This window comes from Aedes albopictus, chromosome 3, assembly GCF_035046485.1.
Source record: "Aedes albopictus strain Foshan chromosome 3, AalbF5, whole genome shotgun sequence".
Taxonomy (NCBI): Eukaryota; Metazoa; Arthropoda; class Insecta; order Diptera; family Culicidae; genus Aedes; species Aedes albopictus.
This window is the reverse complement of record NC_085138.1, coordinates 15477100-15490962: the sequence shown is the minus strand read 5'-3', so window position 1 is coordinate 15490962 and position 13863 is coordinate 15477100.

Sequence of the window (13863 nt, the reverse complement as noted above, 5' to 3'; positions counted from 1 at the left end):
TTTTCAGTGAAATTGCCGCAGCATTGTCAATGAATAAGACACAATCGGTGAAGTACTAGAATTGAAGTAATGAGCTGAATTTTTGTATGGTGAGAAGGTCACCATGAAATGAAATGGAGAAAACAACAACACTGTTGCCCAAAGTTTTGCTCAAACAGCATCAAATTAGGCAAGGAATAATAATACCCACGCTTTTTGCACCATTTCATTGCAGAAACGGAGAATTGACTTTCGGGGTGATACAAAAATTATGTCACGCAAAAATCGACCTTTTTCAACCCCCCTCCCTCCTAAGTCACACGTTTTGTATGGGACCTCAATCAGCCGATTAATCAATTTCATCCTATAAGCATCTATAGATTCACGTTTGCAAACGATTTTGCTTCCCAAAAATGTTTGCCTTCTGCTCCCGCCATTGTTCAGGTTTGTTTTGAAGCTTCATGTGGGTGGATTTGCTTGCACTTCCAAGGTATTCAAAGAATAATGAAAACTTAAAGATTTACTTATAGTTTTTATTACTCGCACATAAATTGACGAGCTTCTCTCTCGCCCGCAATCTATGTGGTTAATGCACATAGAATTTATCAGTCGATTAATTTGAGTGTAGATGGGGACCTGACTATTTTACGCGTGTTTTTTAAATAACGCGGATTTTCACGACGTTTTTTCGAAATAACGCAGTTCTTTACGACGGACCGGGTAAAAAACCGCGTAAAAAAAACTTCAGTGTAATCAGATATTGTCGCGGTTATCTTTTATTAGCGTTCGGCGATGGTCGTACGCCCGCAAAGCATACAGCCGCAGTGACACTCGCAAGGCAAAACAAAAGAAACAATGTTTCCCTCCAAAACAAAAGCACGTAGACTTCGCGAAGTGACAGATGTTTTTGAATGTATATATTTGTAAGTACATATTAAGGAGAAACATCAGTGAATACAAATACGGCTACCACAATGGCCGACTAGTATCCCTACTCACGATTTCAAGAGCCGCAAACTTAAATTGGTAAACAAATGTGCTCGATTTGGAAAAGCTGCCTCTTTTTGCATGTGAGCAAAGTCAGGAGTGCAAACGAGTGTGGCTTGGTTCGATGCTTCGTTCGTCAGATTTGTGCCTCTAAAGTTTGTATGCAAAATTGAAAAGGGATTTCTTGATGTTTCACCTTAAGTGATATGAATGAAAATGAGTATTTACTCAAGGCTAACCTGACTTGAGTAAACTGCTTGAGCATTTACTCAAATTCGTATATGGATAAAGTTGTACTTTACTCAGAGTAAGTTCGAATTTCGGACATAGCATTTGCTTTGTTAAAATTGGTGTTGACGTTTTGGGTTTCGGTTCCTATGGTTGAAAATCAGTAAATTTATGATGAGTAGCTGAATATGACAAGACGAATATCGGGATTGAGCATGAGCATGAGCATAGATGACCGTACAATTCGTAGTTGCTCCGTGATTGACCAGAACAATCGAAATTGCACAAGGAACCAACAAACGGAGCTTGGGAGTAGCTACCGCTCTCAATGTACACAGTTCGAGAATTCCAAACTTTATTAGTCAATAACGGCGCCGGCCACGTCCTTACGGTCATCGAGGAAGGGAAGGAATGTTAGTGTGACGTACGTTGCTACAAGAGACCGAGATCACCTTATCTTCTCCACGACTGTCACGGGAAGGAGTTTTTGTTAGTGGGAGGGGGAGAGTCACATGATTTGGATTCACTTTGGTAAGTGATGTGATTCATGCAAAATTCATTTGAATCAAAACATTTATTCATTTTGACTAAAATATTACAAATGTCGACACCGAAGATGACGAACCGTTCAAATTTTTGTGTAAATGCAAAAAATGAATGAAAAATATTTATTATCAACTAAATGTGCATTGGGAGCTAACGCCGACACATGATGTGACGAACTTTTCAATATTTGTTAGATAAATACACAAAAACCAGAGCATAATTTTATACATCCTATAGCATTAATTACACTAGTTTACAGTATTTTTGAACTCGGTAAGCTGATGATCATTTTTGGTGTAGAATCATGCCCTGAGTTCGAAAACGCTAAGGAAAAAAAATACAATAGAGCGGAAATTTTTTCGACTTTTCATACAAGGTTAATGATTTGAAATCGATTTTCGTTCTATTTTTAAGCAACGTCGCTCACTTCACACATCTCATTCTTCGTAATCAGTGCTCCGATTGAGTTGAATTTTTTACTGTAATTCCTTCTGGGATTCATGTACGAGTTCATTCTAACATTTCTACAAAAGTTCTTCCTAGAGTTCCTCCTGGGAGTTCTTCCTGGGATTCCTCTAGGAGTTCCTTCTGGAATTCCTCCAGGAGTTCCTCCTGCGATTCCTCCAGGAGTTCCTGTTGGGATTCCTCAAGGAGTTCCTCCTGGGATTCCTCAAGGAGTTCCTCCTGGAATTCATCCAAAAGTTCCTCCTGGGTTTCCTCCAGGAGTTTTTCCTGGGATTCCTCCAGGAGTTCTTCCTGGGTTCCTCCAGAAGTTCTTCCGAGGATTCCTCCTCCTCCTGGGATCCTTCCAAGAGTTTCTCCTGGGATTCCTCCTGGAGTTCCTTCTGGGATTCCTACGAGAGTTCCTCCTGGGATTCCTCCAGGAGTTCCTCGTAGGATTCCTCCAGGTGTTCTTTCTGAAATTCTCACAGGAGTTACTCCTGGGGTTCCTCCTGGAGTACCTCCAGAATTTCCACCAGGGATTCCTCCGAGAGTTCCTACTGGGATTCCTGCAGGTGTTGCTGTTGAGATTCCTCCTGGGATTTCTCCAGGAGTTCCTCTTGGGATTCCTCCAGGAGTTCCTCGTGAGATTCTTCTAGGAGTTCCTCCTGGGATTCTTCCAGGAGTTCCTCCTGGGATTACTCCAAGAGTTCTTCCTGGGATTCCTCCAGAAGTTCTTCCTGGGGTTCCTCCAGGAGTTCCTCCTGGGGTTTCTCCAAGAGTTTCTCGTGGGATTCCTCCAGGATTTCTACCTGGGATTGCTCAAGGAGTTCCTGTTGGGATGCCTCCAAGAGATCTTCCTGGGATTCCTCCAGAAGTTCATCCTGGGATTCCTCCAGGAGTTCCTCCTGGGATCCCTCCAAGAGTTTCTCCTGGGATTTATCCTGGAGTTCCTTCTGGGATTCCTACGAGAGTTCCTCCTGGGATTCCTCCAGGAGTTCCTCGTAGGATTCCTCCAGGAGTTTCCTCTGAAATTCTCATAGGAGTTACTCCTGGGGTTCCTCTTGGAGTACCTCCAGAATTTCCACCAGGGATTCTTCCGAGAGTTCCTACTGGAATTTTTGCTGGTGTTCCTGTTGGGATTCCTCAAGGAATTCTTTCTGAGATTCCTCCTGGGTTTTCTCCTGGAGTTCCTCCGGGGATTCTCCCAGGAGATCCTCTTGGGATTCCTCCAGGAGTTCCTAGTGGGATTCCTCCAGGAGTTCCTCCTGAAATTCCTCCAGGAGTTCCTCCGAGGCTTCCTCCTGGGATTCCTCCAGGAGTTCTTGTTGGGATTCCTCAAGGAGTTCCTCCTAAGATTCCCCCTGAGATTTCTCCTGGAGTTCCTTTTGGGATTCCTCTAGGAGTTCCTCTTGGGATTCCTCCAGAAGTTCCATCAGGGATTCCTCCAGGAGTTAATCCTGCGCTTCCCACAGGAGTTTCTCCTAAGGTTCCTCTTGGGATTCCTCCAAGAATTTCTTCTGCGATTCTTCCAGGAGTTCATCCTGGGATTCCTCCAGGAATTTCTCCAAGAGTTCCTACTGGAATTCTTACACGATTTCCAAACTATCCCTCGTGGGGTTCCTACAGGAGGATAGTTTGATACCCATATTTTGGGGGTGCATTATACCCAAAACAACTTTTAATTTCCATACATATCCATTTGACTTTTTCATTGAAATGGACAATCGGAGGGTCATCAGAGCTTCCCTAAATGTGGTAGGGGCATCTGGGGTAATACGCACTGTCGAGGCAAAACGCACCCCCTTTGTTTTTCAGGGATTATCGGTTTTAGAGCTTTGAAACCTTATCAGTCTAATAGAACGTCTTAATAAATGAGCATATGGAAAATTTTACATATCTGCGTTACGTAATTAGTGAGAAAAATGAATAAAATTGAAAAGCACGATTCTGATGTAATTTTCCCGATCGTTTGTCGAATGATTTGATGGTGAAAACCGACCAAACATCTAATGCTGTTGTGTTTATTCAGTTCATTGAGGGCAATGCTAAGCAGAGGAAACATAACTTAAACAGTAATCTACGTAAATTATATGTTTTAAACTATTTTATTTTTTGCTATTGATTGGGGCAATATGCACTCCATTGGTTGGGGCAAAACGCACCTATAGAAAACAAGCTGTAATAATATCTATGAGTGCTCTGTAAGTAATCGCAAACTAAATTGAGCTATTGTTTGTCTTAAAACCTCATAAAACATGCATTTTGTCTAAGAAGTAGAAAGATTTCTAAACTCGACGGTGCATCTTGCCTCAATGTTGTGGTGCGTCTTGCCCCTTTGTTTGAGTGCATCCTGCCCCATTGTTGTTGTGCATTTTACCCCGAGCAAGGGTGCATACTGCCCCGCATAAACATACGAAGCCGTAATGTTAGTCTTTACAAAAAACGTTATTTTCAAGAGCTGAACTGTATTAAGGCTGAAATTTTGTTTGGTTTCTCTTAGAATGAAAGTATATGCAATTAATGCATGCATTAAACCAATAAATTATTGCCTTTTTATATGCATTTGGACGCATCTTCCTTAAGTGGAGCGTATTACCCCAGAATCCCCTAATTGCACTCCAAGCTACATCCTGTGACCATAATTCGACGTTTACGTTTACATATGTAACATGTAAATGTGTTCACTTTCAACTGAACATGGTCCGTAGGTGACTCAAGTTTTTGTGAGCGTTCACTCAGGTTTCCCAGTTTTATTCATATGGATTACGATGTTCGAAAAGTAAATGCTCATACTTTTAGTTTTATCATACCAACCTGAGTAAATGCTCAAGTAAAAGGTTTGACACATGCATTTTAGCAAAGTAAAAGCATTTGCTCACTTTATTCATAGCACCTATTTACAAATTCTTGCGGTACGCACAGTATCGAACTGCAAATATGTATGAGTGAGTGCGCTCTCAACACTTATTTTTGTGTGCACACTTTCTCCGCGCACAAAGTGTGCGCGCGAAAACTGAGAAAACATGTTTTTTTTTATAATGTTCAGTGTTCATCCTTAAGTCTAGTATGCACCTGGTAAGAAAAGCACTCCAGAAAAAATCCCTCTAATTACCAAAGGAATTTTGACAACTGATTAGTATGGGAAACAATGTCACTTTTCCTTGAGGAATAATTGAACGGAATATTATTCCGCAAGGAAAAGTGACAGCTCCATTTGATTTGCCCGGCAGGCGTTACGAGCGTTACACAATTTTCATTTCTTTCCAGCTGCGGACCGCTCAAGAAATTTTAACAGCGAAATCATTTCTTGACCGTTCCTTGGCCTATCTTTTTCCACAGTACTTATCAGGTGCGTACTAGGGTAATTGTTCCCATCGTTGTGGTAGTACCTATTGTTGCGGTAATGGCAATTGAGCACTTTTTCGACTGAAATGTTACCAAAAGGTATTTTTAATAGATGTATGGTGCTTAAATTATGAGATTGCACCATTTGTTTGCTTAAGATTTGCCCAAAAACCTGTTTAAAAAAAATATTTTCCTAAATGTGTTTGCTGCTGTGTTCCTATTGTTGCGGTAGTGTTCCTAATGTTGCGGTATCCCATATGATTTCAATGGGATACCGCAACAATAGGAACAAAATACCGCAACATTAGGAACACATACCGCAACATTAGGAACACAATGTTCTTTCAGATAAAAACGAATAAAATGCTCATAACAACATCAAAGTGGCAATATTTCGTTATTTTCCCGTAGATTAAGGATGGATTTTATTATTTTCAATTCAATCCATGTTAAAAGTTTGCTTGGGGCGATACAATTGTGGTTTAAACATGAACCCAGCGCTTAACTCCTCCATGATCGGATCAATTACCCTACCCCTTAAACGAAAGTTCACAGCGCATGAGTAACTTGTGACAAGAAACATGATTTTTCACATATGTACATACATTTGTGTCTGTTACCATACCAGCCGCGCCTTCTTTGTTGCTTGTTTTGTGTGTCTTTTGTCTGATAATTCTCTTCTCTGTTTCACGATATCTATTTATCATCCCTCAAGCATCGAAATAATCGCCCTCTTAGGTCCCTACGTCAAATACGCCGATGACGTCTCAACATCGCCGGGCGCCGACCATAACTAAGTCGACGCACAGGACTGACACTACTCGACCAGCTGACATCATATTTAGGGGGCTATTTTATAACTCGAGTCGACCGTAATTTCAAGTGACTCGATAGTAGTCGAATAATACAAAACGAGTTTGTCGATAGATATCCAGTAAATAGTCTGGCACAACGAGTGCTCGATACATTATGACGACTCGATGAAAACGGTCGGTCACTTGTCATCGCACAGTAATCAGTGCCTGCTGCGCACAGTAATCAGACAGCTGATGTGAAATTTTGAATTTTTACCAACAATATGGCTTTGTGAGCGTAAGTATTTTTGCAATTTGTTCGTAAAACTACTCTAGAATATTTATTGGGATCAATTTTGGTCTTGTCTTGGGTGTCGGAATGGCCTCCGTGGGAACCTGGGCATTCAGTCAGGACACCAAAACTAGGCCGCCGGCTCTATCGTGATGATTTTTCATATCCACCATCTTAGTAAACGTAAAAAGGATCAACGGCCACCCTGGCGAACCCGCGGCCACAGGAATGTGCGCTGGAGGAACCTGTTTCAAGGACGTTTTAGCCATGCTGTGAACGAGCATTCGTTTACTCCCATGATCGGCTCGGCTCGTGTCTATCACGACGACCGCCGCCGCCGCCGCCGCCGACGACGCAGAACAAAACGGCATCATCTGCAACAGCAGTAGGTACGATGCTGCCCGCGCGCGCTCTCCGCGATACTTTTAATATGTAATTATTGCAGTATTGTGAACTGTGTAAATGGTCCTGTAAATAAATGAGCATGTTTTTATTATTGTAATGTCCGGTTGTGAAGTGTTCGCATATCCTCATTACCCGGATATGAAAGGCCATGACACCAAAACTAGGCATGCGATAGCTCTATATTCATGATTTTGCATAAGCATCATCTTAGAAACCGTAAAACGAACCAGTGGCCTCCGGAATATGTTCTGGATGAGACGTCTTCGAGGACACTTTGGCCATAGCGCCAGATCTTCTTTCTTTTTACGTTTATCCCTCGGTTTATCTCGTGTTTTGATGATCAAAAACGGATTCTTCGTCTGCAGGCATCTAAGAAACTGGGACAAGAAATCACGTCGGAACGAACCGATTACTCTCCGATATGATCATACCGCCAGAAACACGACAAGGAAATTGATACGAGAATTTCAAATCAACGGCCAGTTATCCAGAAAGGTCGCAACGTTCTTAACCGCGAGCAGAACCAATGATTGCTATCCGTATATACAGGGGGTGGCCAAAATGTTTGGGATAGGCAACTTTTTTTCTCTCACAAAAAGTCCAACATGGTGTAACTTTTCATAGAGTGCATCGAATATTTTCAAATTTTGACTGTTTATTAACCTATTATATGTGCATCAGTGGTATAAATTTGAGCACGATTTGGTAATCTTTCGCGAAGTTATAACCGATCTGGTAAAACACTATTTTTAAGACTATCAATTTTTGAACTGTCATATCTCGGAGACCAGTAAACCGAATTGAATGAAATTTTGAGCGATTATCAACAACATAATAGTGCTTGAAAATGCATTAGAAAATAGATACTTTTTAAACTTTAAAAAAAGTTATGATGGTTTGACATTTTCACCCATTTAGAGGAAAATGAGTCAAATTTACCATACTGCACAAAAATTACTAAATGTGTTCTTTCTTCAATCCAAATAGGCTCTAATATATCTTTTTATAGATATCTTATGAACAGAAGTTGAAAATCTTTGGATATCAAAAATAAAATTTTATGACATTGATGTAAAAAAATGCATTTTATCGAAAAAGGTCCAAAAAGTTTCAATCCATCATAACTTTTTTCAACGTTTAAAAAGTACCCATGTTTTGAATGATTTTCAACCATTGATATATTATGGATAAAAGTTCAAAATTTCATTAAATTTGGTTCACTGGTCTCGGAGATATGACAGCTCAAAAAATAGTGTTTTACCAGAACGGTTATAACTTCGCGAAAGATTAACCAATCGAGCTCAAATTTGTACCAATGATGCACATATAAGAGGTTGACAAACAGTCAACATTTTAGAATATTTGGTGCACTCTATGAAAAGTTACAGTATGTTGAACTTTTTTGTGAGAGAAAAAAAAGTTGCCTATCCCAAACATTTTGGCCATCCCCTGTATATGCTTTGACCAGAAACTATCACTGTTGGGTATTTATTCTGAGAATGCATTCTGAAATGCCTTCCGGAGATTTCTATAGGAATTCCGCAATCTCTCCAAAGAATTCCCTCCGTAATCCATCCAGGCGATTCCTCCTGTAGCATGTTCTTCCAGTAATTCAATCCAGTGAGTTTACCAAAAACTCATTCCGAGGATCCAGAAATTAACTACAGAGAATTTCCCAGAAATTCGTTACGGGTGATTCCGCGTAAAATGCTTCCGAACACTCTTGCACAAGTTAGCTCCAAATAGCCCGGAGGTTCCTTCGAGAATTCCTCCGGGAGTTCCTCCAAGAGTTTCTCCGAAAAATGTTCCTAGGAAGTTTCCACTGAAATTCCTCCGCGAGTTCATCCAAAAGTTCCTGTAGGAGTTTTACAAGTAAGGAGACTTACTTCGGGAAATTCTCCAGGAATTCCTTCAAGAATCCCAGGAAGTTCATCAAAAATTTCCTCCAGGAGTTCCTTCAGAAATTTCTTCAGGAATTCTCCCAGTAATTTCCTATGGGAGTACTACCGAGAATTCCTCAGGTAGTTCTTCCAGGATTTTCCCCAGGAATCTTTCCAGGAGTTCCTCTAGGAATTCCTCCAGAATTTCCTCTAGGAATTTTCCCAGGAAGTTCCTCCGGGACTCCTCCGAAAGTTCCTGCAGGAGTTCCTCCAAATTTTCCTCCAGGAGCTCCTTCGGAAATTTCGCCGGGAGTTCCTACAGGAAATTCCTCCGAGAGTTCCTCCAGAAATTCCTCCGAAAATTCTTCCAGCAATTCTCCCTGGAAATTCCTGCGGGAGTTTCTCCGGGAATTGTTCCATGAATTCATCTAGAAGTTCTTCAAGGAGTGCCTGTAGTAGTCCCTCCGGGAGTTCCTCCAAGAATTCTTGGAAGTTTCCGAGAGGAATTCTTGGAGGAGCTTCCAGAAGTACTTCCAGAGGAATTCCTGGAGGATCTTTCGGAGGAATTCTTACAGGAATTTTCAGAGAAATCTCCGGAGGAATTCCTAGAGGAATTTCTGGAGGAATTCCTAGAGGAATTACCAGAGGAATTCTTAAAGAAATTTCTGCAGCAATTCCTACAGAAATTTCCGGAAGCATTCCCACAGGAATTTCCAGAAGAATTCCTACATGAATTTCCGGATGAATTCCTACATGAATTTCCGGATAAATTCCTACATGAATTTCCGGAGAAACTCTTACAGGAATTTCCGGAGGAATTTCTACATGAATTTCCGGAGGAATTCTTACATGAATTTCCAGAGTAATTCCTACAGGAATTTCCGGAGATATTCCCACATGAATTTTTAGAGATATTCCTACAGGAATTTAAAGAGGAATTCCTACTGAAATATCCGGAGGAATTCCTACAGGAATTTCCGAAGGAATTCCTACAAGAGTTTCCGGAACAATTCCTACAGAAATATCCGGAGAAATTCCTGGAGGAATTTCTAGAGGAATTTTCGGAGGAATTCCTAGAGGATTTTTTGGAGGAATTCCTAGAGGAATTTTCGGAGGAATCCTAGAGGATTTTCCGGAGGAATTCCTACAGGAATTTCCAGAGGAATTCCTACAGAAATTTCCGGAGGTATCCCTAGAGGAATTTCCGGAGGAATTCCTAGAGGAATTTTCGGAGGAATTCCTAGAGGAATTTTTGAAGGAATTTTTAGAGGAATTTCCGGAGGAATCCTTGTGGAATTTCCAGAGGAAATTCTACATGAACTTCAAGAGGTATTCCTACGGGAATATCCGGAGGAATTCTTACAAGAATTTCCGGAGATATACCCACAGGAATTGCTTCAGGAATTTCCAGAGGAAATCGTACATAAATTTCCAGAAGAATTCCTACAGAAATTTCCAGAAGTATTCCTACAGGAATTTCCGGAGGAATTGCTACATTCCGGGGGAATTCCAAAAGGAATTTTCAGAGGAATTCCTACAAGAATTTCCAGAGAAATCCCTGTAGCAACTCCTGGAGGATCTTTAGGAGAAATCCTTGGAAGAACACCAGAATGAACTCCTAGAGGAATTTCCGGAGGAATTCCTAGAGGAATTTCCGGAGGAATTCCTAGAGGAATTTCAGGAGGAATTCCTAGAGGAATTTCCGGAGGAATTCCTAGAGGAATTTCCTGAGGAATTCCAAGAGGAATTTCCGGAGGAATTCCAAGAGGAATTTCCGGAGGAATTCCTAGAGGAATTTCCGAAGGAATTCTTAGAAGAATTTTCGGAGGAATTCCTGGAGGAATTTCCGGAGGAATTCCTGGAGGAATTTCCGGAGGAATTCCTGGAGGAATTTCCGGAGGAATTCCTGGAGGAATTTCCGGAGGAATTCCTGGAGGAATTTCCGGAGGAATTCCTGGAGGAATTTCCGGAGGAATTCCTGGAGGAATTTCCGGAGGAATTCCTGGAGGAATTTCCGGAGGAATTCCTGGAGGAATTTCCGGAGGAATTCCTGGAGGAATTTCCGGAGGAATTCCTGGAGGAATTTCCGGAGGAATTCCTGGAGGAATTTCCGGAGGAATTCCTGGAGGAATTTCCGGAGGAATTCCTGGAGGAATTTCCGGAGGAATTCCTGGAGGAATTTCCGGAGGAATTCCTGGAGGAATTTCCGGAGGAATTCCTGGAGGAATTTCCGGAGGAATTCCTGGAGGAATTTCCGGAGGAATTCCTGGAGGAATTTCCGGAGGAATTCCTAGAGGAATTTCCGGAGGAATTCCTAGAGGAATTTCCGGAGGAATTCCTAGAGGAATTTCCGGAGGAATTCCTAGAGGAATTTCCGGAGGAATTCCTAGAGGAATTTCCGGAGGAATTCCTAGAGGAATTTCCGGAGGAATTCCTAGAGGAATTTCCGGAGGAATTCCTGGAGGAATTTCCGGAGGAATTCCTAGAGGAATTTCCGGAGGAATTCCTAGAGGAATTTCCGGAGGAATTCCTAGAGGAATTTCCGGAGGAATTCCTAGAGGAATTTCCGGAGGAATTCCTAGAGGAATTTCCGGAGGAATTCCTAGAGGAATTTCCGGAGGAATTCCTAGAGGAATTTCCGGAGGAATTCCTAGAGGAATTTCCGGAGGAATTCCTAGAGGAATTTCCGGAGGAATTCCTAGAGGAATTTCCGGAGGAATTCCTAGAGGAATTTCCGGAGGAATTCCTAGAGGAATTTCCGGAGGAATTCCTAGAGGAATTTCCGGAGGAATTCCTAGAGGAATTTCCGGAGGAATTCCTAGAGGAATTTCCGGAGGAATTCCTAGAGGAATTTCCGGAGAAATTCCTAGAGGAATTTCCGGAGAAATTCCTAGAGGAATTTCCGGAGAAATTCCTAGAGGAATTTCCGGAGAAATTCCTAGAGGAATTTCCGGAGAAATTCCTAGAGGAATTTCCGGAGAAATTCCTAGAGGAATTTCCGGAGGAATTTCTAGAGGAATTTCCGGAGGAATTTTTGAGGAATTCCTAGAGGAAAATTCTGAGCAATTCCTAGAGGAAATTCCTGAGAAATTCCTAGAGGAAATTCCTGAGAAATTCCTAGAGGAAATTCCTGAGGAATGTCTAGAGGATATTCCTGAGGAATTCCTAGAGGAATTGCCGGAGGAAGTTCTAGAGGTCTTTCCGGAGGAATTCCTACAGGAGTTTCCGGAGGAATTCTCACAGGAATTTCTACAGGAATTTCCGGAGGAATTTCTACAGGACTTTCCAGACGGACGAATTTCTAGAGGAATTCTTAGAGGAATTTACGGAAGAATTCTCGAGGAATCTCTAGAGGAGTTTCTGGGAGAATTTTTACATGAATTTCCAAAGGTATTCCTACAGGAATTTCCAGAGGAATTTCTACAGTAATTTCCGGAGGAATTCCAAAAGGAATTTTCAGAGAAATTCCTACAAGAATTTCCAGAGGAATTCCTACATGAATTTTCAAAGAAATTCCTACAAGAAAAATCATGAGGATAAAGCCGTTGCATTTGGCGGTATGGTCAAAACGTTCTCAAAGCAGGCTTCTCCAGGGCACATTCTGGTGGCCACGGGTTGACCAGGGAGGCCATTTGTGACCTTTTTACAGTTACCAAGGTGAAGGTGATGAATATGAAAAATCATGAAGATAGAGCTGTCGCATGCCTGGTTTTGGCACCATGCTCAAAACGTCAACGGAACAGGTTCCTCCAGGGCAATTGCAGTGGCCACGGGTTGGTAAGGAAGGCCATTGGACCTTTTCATGGTTACTTAAACGATGTATATGAAAAATCATGAAGATAGAGCCGTCGCATGTCCAGTTTTGGCGCTATGGTCAAAAAGTCCTCGAAATAGGCTCCCGCAGAGCACATTCCGGTGGCCACGGGTTGACCAGTGGCTGGTCAGGGAGGCCATTTGACGTTTTACGGTGACCAAGATGATGAACATAAAAAATTATGAAGATAGAGCCTTCGCATGCTTGTTTTGGTGCCCAGACTGAAATGGCCTTGATCCACGTTCCCGCGGGGGTAATTCCGACGCCCGCAACAGGACCAGATTGGGTTGGCCGGTTCCACATGACCACTACCAGACACACATCACCCAGCTGAGCATGTTTGCCGCAGACACCAACATCCAACGACGCGGCCTACACGAGCGGCTTGTGTTGTAAACACGGTTCCTCTCACTAAACTGTCAAAATCGCGAATCGACCACTCTTCTGCTGTCGACTGTCGAGCTAGTCGATTTCTGTGATAGCTTTTCTTCTCGATTCGACAGTGATAGCAGGCGACCCGATTTAATCGACTCGAGTTATAAAATAGCCCCCTTATTCTCATCAGCGACGATCACTGACGAAATATTTCCCTTAATTAGTACGATCACAATTCGCCCGCTCTGATTTGGCTCTAATCGTAGACGCTCGACGCCTGATTCAAACGTGCAAATATCAAATGCGGGAGCACCAAATGCGGTAAGATTTTCTAACAAGTAACCCGATGTCAGTGGAAGCTTTCGAATCCTAGGTTGGCGGTGATATTGCCTATGGTTGCTACGTTGCCTTTGGTAACATGTGTAACCGCGTTTGAAGCGCATTTGGGCACCATTTGCATCTTGAACGCACACAGCAATATGTATGGATTCCCCACACGCATGGGGGAGATAGATTCTTAGCGGCTGAGGAGAGGACAAAATAATACGCTACGCATCTCAAAAAATCAGCCAGTCGCTCGCTACACGCTAGTCGTCGTCCAGTCGTATCACACGCCACACTTAATTTATAAACAACATGGCATTCGGTGTTCTATCCGTGGTAATCTTTGTTTCATTGATCAGCGCAGGTGAGTGACCCTAGAAATTTGTGTCATGACATATTTTATCTGGTCGGAATTAAGTTAACATATCAGTTCGGTAAATCATCCAAGCT